The sequence below is a fragment of the Schistocerca americana genome, unplaced genomic scaffold (genome assembly GCF_021461395.2).
Source record: "Schistocerca americana isolate TAMUIC-IGC-003095 unplaced genomic scaffold, iqSchAmer2.1 HiC_scaffold_1652, whole genome shotgun sequence".
NCBI classification, from domain to species: Eukaryota; Metazoa; Arthropoda; class Insecta; order Orthoptera; family Acrididae; genus Schistocerca; species Schistocerca americana.
In genome coordinates this window covers 17501-23963 of record NW_025725741.1, presented here as the reverse complement: position 1 = coordinate 23963, position 6463 = coordinate 17501, and positions in this window count along the sequence as shown.

Sequence of the window (6463 nt, the reverse complement as noted above, 5' to 3'; positions counted from 1 at the left end):
CAATTCCTTTAAGTTTCAGCTTTGCAACCATACTTCCCCCGGAACCCAAAAGCTTTGGTTTCCCGGAGGCTGCCCGCCGAGTCATCGGAGGAACTGCGGCGGATCGCTGGCTGGCATCGTTTATGGTTAGAACTAGGGCGGTATCTGATCGCCTTCGAACCTCTAACTTTCGTTCTTGATTAATGAAAACATACTTGGCAAATGCTTTCGCTTCTGTTCGTCTTGCGACGATCCAAGAATTTCACCTCTAACGTCGCAATACGAATGCCCCCGCCTGTCCCTATTAATCATTACCTCGGGTTCCGAAAACCAACAAAATAGAACCGAGGTCCTATTCCATTATTCCATGCACACAGTATTCAGGCGGGCTTGCCTGCTTTAAGCACTCTAATTTGTTCAAAGTAAACGTGCCGGCCCACCGAGACACTCACTCAAGAGCACCCTGGTAGGATTGCAACGGGGTCCGCCTCGGGACGCACGAGCACGCACGAGGCGCGTCGCACGCCTTCAGCTCGCCCCACCGGCAGGACGTCCCACGATACATGCCAGTTAAACACCGACGGGCGGTGAACCAACAGCGTGGGACACAAATCCAACTACGAGCTTTTTAACCGCAACAACTTTAATATACGCTATTGGAGCTGGAATTACCGCGGCTGCTGGCACCAGACTTGCCCTCCAATAGATACTCGTTAAAGGATTTAAAGTGTACTCATTCCGATTACGGGGCCTCGGATGAGTCCCGTATCGTTATTTTTCGTCACTACCTCCCCGTGCCGGGAGTGGGTAATTTGCGCGCCTGCTGCCTTCCTTGGATGTGGTAGCCGTTTCTCAGGCTCCCTCTCCGGAATCGAACCCTGATTCCCCGTTACCCGTTACAACCATGGTAGGCGCAGAACCTACCATCGACAGTTGATAAGGCAGACATTTGAAAGATGCGTCGCCGGTACGAGGACCGTGCGATCAGCCCAAAGTTATTCAGAGTCACCAAGGCAAACGGACCGGACGAGCCGACCGATTGGTTTTGATCTAATAAAAGCGTCCCTTCCATCTCTGGTCGGGACTCTGTTTGCATGTATTAGCTCTAGAATTACCACAGTTATCCAAGTAACGTGGGTACGATCTAAGGAACCATAACTGATTTAATGAGCCATTCGCGGTTTCACCTTAATGCGGCTTGTACTGAGACATGCATGGCTTAATCTTTGAGACAAGCATATGACTACTGGCAGGATCAACCAGGGAGCTGCGTCAACTAGAGCTGAGCAGCCGGCCGCCCGGGAGTGTGTCCCGGGGGCCCGCGCGAACACGCAAGCGTCCGCTCAATTATTCTGCAAACAGGAGGAGGCTGAGCTCCCCTGCACAATACACCTCGAAACCCTCTCAGGTCCCGGCGGCGCGCAGCGCCGTCCTAAGTACTTGGTCGGGTTCGAGAGAGGCGCAATCGCCCGGAGTTTGGCGAGTAGACGCTTTAGGTGCGACCACCCGTGCTCCCCAACTGAGCTTGCCGCTGCCGACAGAGGCCCGGGAGCGTGCTGTCGTGGCATTGCCGGCGGGAGACAACACGCGCCACCTACGGTGGCCGGCAGCTCCAACGCCAGCGCCACAGAAGGACAAAAGCCCCACTTGGGTGCCGAAGCGAACTCTCCCAGCACAGCGCACGCGCCAACACGTCCGCACAGCTGCGATACAAACCACCTGCGAGAACCGCAGAGGCGACCGAGCAGCAGACGGCGTCGCGGCGCCGAGCGCCGGGCGGCGGCGCATCCTCAGCGCACACAGTCCTCAATCGGACCAGCACACTGCAGATGTCCACCGCGCTTCGCACCGGGCCCGCGAGGACCTACTTTGGCCGCACGGCGCCGCGTGCAGGGTGCGCCGGCGCGCAGCTGCGCCGCCTGCCGCCTCCGTCGGCCGGCGCGCCTGCCACTGGCCGCCCCCACCAGCCGGCTGTAGCGCGTGCGCCCACGCACCGCGCGGCCAGCACGCCGGGAGGCCCCCCCTCACGCGGCCGGGGACGGTCCCACCCAGCCACCGCCGCGTATCGCTTCACACCCACATGCCATTCACGTTCGTGGGCATGGTGGGTATCGCTGAAACAACCGGTTGGTAGCTCAACCGATCGTCGCCATCACTGATTCACCTCTAGCGAGAACAACCGCACCACAACCGTTTACCAGTTGTTCATTTGCGTAACGTCACCAGCAAACGTAGACGTCCATCGCCATTTGCAAATTCAACGATTGTTGCATGCCTGTGTCAGGTGTCACGACACACTATGTCTGCCCACATACACGCAACAACATGTGCACGCTTCGCGAACACGTGGAAGGTGGCCCCCGTACGTATGCGATGTCCATTGCGCGAACGACTGTCAACCGGCCTCTGTCGCATGTCGCAGATGTGGAACGCAGTGCACCATGCTATCACGGTGTGTGAGAAGAGACGACTACGTCTGACAACACGCGCCACTACATCAACAGACGGCTCATGCTGATCGCCATCCACGGCATACCATACTGCAATCCAGCTCTTATAGGGAGACGACACGTAGCTGAGTGCACAATATTTGGACCGTATGGTTCGCCGTTGTTGGCGCAGTCGTGGTACGGTCACACATGTACCACGATGTATCATTCAGTACATGAGGACCAATGTGCAGTACAGTGTGTGATTTGGACGTACAACATCAGCGGACAGTTGACACACGCCGTACCACAACGTAGGCTGTGCTTCGCCATGCAAATGCCAATGAACAACTGCGAAGGGCATTGAGCATGTACGTCCTGCTGCCATCCGCATTACAGTTATAGCTGCAAGGTGTTTAACATGAAGCGATACTCTGGGGACCAGGCAGTGCGAGTAGCAAACTATATTGCGGGGGTTGCAGTTAGGCAACACCACACTAATTTAACGCGTCGTATGACAATTACAGAGCAGGTTAAGGCCCAACGTGTGTTGGGTTAAGGCCCAACGTGTGTTGGGTTAAGGCCCAACGTGTGTTGGGTTAAGGCCCAACGTGTGTGGGTTAAGGCCCAACGTGTGTTGGGTTAAGGCCCAACGTGTGTTGGGTTAAGGCCCAACGTGTGTTGGGGTTAAGGCCCAACGTGTGTTGGGTTAAGGCCCAACGTGTGTTGGGTTAAGGCCCAACGTGTGTTGGGTTAAGGCCCAACGTGTGTTGGGTTAAGGCCCAACGTGTGTTGGGTTAAGGCCCAACGTGTGTTGGGTTAAGGCCCAACGTGTGTTGGGTTAAGGCCCAACGTGTGTTGGGGTTAAGGCCCAACGTGTGTTGGGTTAAGGCCCAACGTGTGTTGGGTTAAGGCCCAACGTGTGTTGGGTTAAGGCCCAACGTGTGTTGGGTTAAGGCCCAACGTGTGTTGGGTTAAGGCCCAACGTGTGTTGGGTTAAGGGCCCAACGTGTGTTGGGTTAAGGCGCAACGTGTGTTGGGTTAAGGCGCAACGTGGGTTACGTTAAGGCGCAACGTGGGTTACGTTAAGGCGCAACGTGGGTTACGTTAAGGCGCAACGTGGGTTACGTTAAGGCGCAACGTGGGTTACGTTAAGGCGCAACGTGGGTTACGTTAAGGCGCAACGTGGGTTACGTTAAGGCGCAACGTGGGTTACGTTAAGGCGCAACGTGGGTTACGTTAAGGCCCAATATAGGTTAGGTTAAGGCCCAATATAGGTTAGGTTAAGGCCCAATATAGGTTAGGTTAAGGCCCAATATAGGTTAGGTTAAGGTACAATATAGGTTAGGTTAAGGTTAGGTTAGGTTAAGGTACAATATAGGTTAGGTTAAGGTACAATATGGGTTAGGTTAAGGTACAATATGGGTTAGGTTAAGGCGCAATATGGGTTAGGTTAAGGCGCAATATGGGTTAGGTTAAGGCGCAATATGGGTTAGGTTAAGGCGCAATATGGGTTAGGTTAAGGCGCAATATGGGTTAGGTTAAGGCGCAATATGGGTTAGGTTAAGGCGCAATATGGGTTAGGTTAAGGCGCAATATGGGTTAGGTTAAGGCGCAATATGGGTTAGGTTAAGGTACAATATAGGTTAGGTTAAGGTACAATATAGGTTAGGTTAAGGTACAATATAGGTTAGGTTAAGGTACAATATGGGTTAGGTTAAGGTACAATATAGGTTAGGTTAAGGCACAATATGGGTTAGGTTAAGGCGCAATATGGGTTAGGGTAAGGCGCAATATGGGTTAGGTTAAGGCGCAATATGGGTTAGGTTAAGGCGCAACGTGGGTTACGTTAAGGCGCAACGTGGGTTACGTTAAGGCGCAACGTGGGTTACGTTAAGGCGCAACGTGGGTTACGTTAAGGCGCAACGTGGGTTACGTTAAGGCGCAACGTGGGTTACGTTAAGGCCCAATATAGGTTAGGTTAAGGCCCAATATAGGTTAGGTTAAGGCCCAATATAGGTTAGGTTAAGGCCCAATATAGGTTAGGTTAAGGCCCAATATAGGTTAGGTTAAGGTACAATATAGGTTAGGTTAAGGTACAATATAGGTTAGGTTAAGGTACAATATGGGTTAGGTTAAGGCGCAATATGGGTTAGGTTAAGGCGCAATATGGGTTAGGTTAAGGCGCAATATGGGTTAGGTTAAGGCGCAACGTGGGTTACGTTAAGGCGCAACGTGGGTTACGTTAAGGCGCAACGTGGGTTACGTTAAGGCGCAACGTGGGTTACGTTAAGGCGCAACGTGGGTTACGTTAAGGCCCAATATAGGTTAGGTTAAGGCCCAATATAGGTTAGGTTAAGGCCCAATATAGGTTAGGTTAAGGCCCAATATAGGTTAGGTTAAGGTACAATATGGGTTAGGTTAAGGTACAATATGGGTTAGGTTAAGGTACAATATAGGTTAGGTTAAGGCGCAACGTGGGTTACGTTAAGGCCCAATATAGGTTAGGTTAAGGCCCAATATAGGTTAGGTTAAGGCCCAATATAGGTTAGGTTAAGGCCCAATATAGGTTAGGTTAAGGCCCAATATAGGTTAGGTTAAGGTACAATATAGGTTAGGTTAAGGTACAATATAGGTTAGGTTAAGGTACAATATGGGTTAGGTTAAGGTACAATATGGGTTAGGTTAAGGTACAATATAGGTTAGGTTAAGGCACAATATGGGTTAGGTTAAGGCGCAATATGGGTTAGGTTAAGGCGCAATATGGGTTAGGTTAAGGCGCAATATGGGTTAGGTTAAGGCGCAATATGGGTTAGGTTAAGGCGCAATATGGGTTAGGTTAAGGCACAATACGGGTTAGGTTAAGGCACAATACGGGTTAGGTTAAGGCACAATACGGGTTAGGTTAAGGCACACATTGTTGTAAGGAAAGGTGTTTTCGGGGGGGGGGGGGGGGGGGCTGGTTTGTTGATTGTGATTATCGTAAGTAAATGACTGCGGCATCATCTGATTTGCCACGTCAGGGTGCACCTTTGGCTCATAACAGGCGGCGCTCTGATTCCATGCTTGTGGCAGACCTGTGTCTTTCATTCGTGCCATTGTTTGTGTGGTGTGACAGGAGGCAGTATTGTGATGTTGGGTGCACCCCTGTGTAGGACATGTGTGGGTGTTGGTGGCTTAGCTGAGCAATGGTGGTTGTCGGAAGGGTGGGATATTCTGTTTTCCGAGTGGACCTCCCGGTCTGGTTATGATAGTGTGGATTGTCTAATGTGGCAGAGAGGATGCACTGGGTGTTGTTCCATGCTGGTGCTTAGATATTGTCTGTGTGCCTGTTACAGGCAGAGAGTAGTGCGTGATAAGAGTGTCTGGCTGACGTGTGATTGTGAGCAGAGTCTTTCAGCATGTATACGGACAGTTGTATACATTATCTGTATTCTGATGGCTCTATCTATTACTAATCAGCGCCGTGTATACGTTTAATCCGGTTCCAGTCGAAACTATTGTATCTCTGTACATTAGTGACACGGCGAGCCCGCTATGTAGTTACTCGTCTCGGCAGCTTCCACCGGTGTATGGCAAATGATTATAAGGAATCAGTCTAGTCGTCAATACCGATAGTGTGACGTCACATGTCTGGGGTGGGGGACGCTGCGCCCTTCCGGTGGGTCATGGCCTAGGAAGACTCTTCCCACGCAGGGGGGCTTGGACTGTCATTGACTCTTCCGAGTAATATACTTGCCGTACGTTTTTGCGACTGCGAGTGCAACGCTCACCGGTACCGACATGGATGGAGCGCCTCCTAGCTGCCGCTGAGCATCTGCATTCGTACAGAGAGCAACGCGCTCGCGTCTGTAGCTCGTACGTGGTACAGCTCGCAGCTCATGTATAGGGACAGCGGGAATGTCGCATATTGGACATAACTCTTCATGAAACGCACGTTATAGGGGTGGATTGCACATTGCGAGTGCGAGCAAAGTCCGCCGTTCATCCGCTGGAGCTGCGAGTTGGGCGGTTGGGGTGGGGCACGAACAGGTGCAGGTGGAGTGATTGCCGGT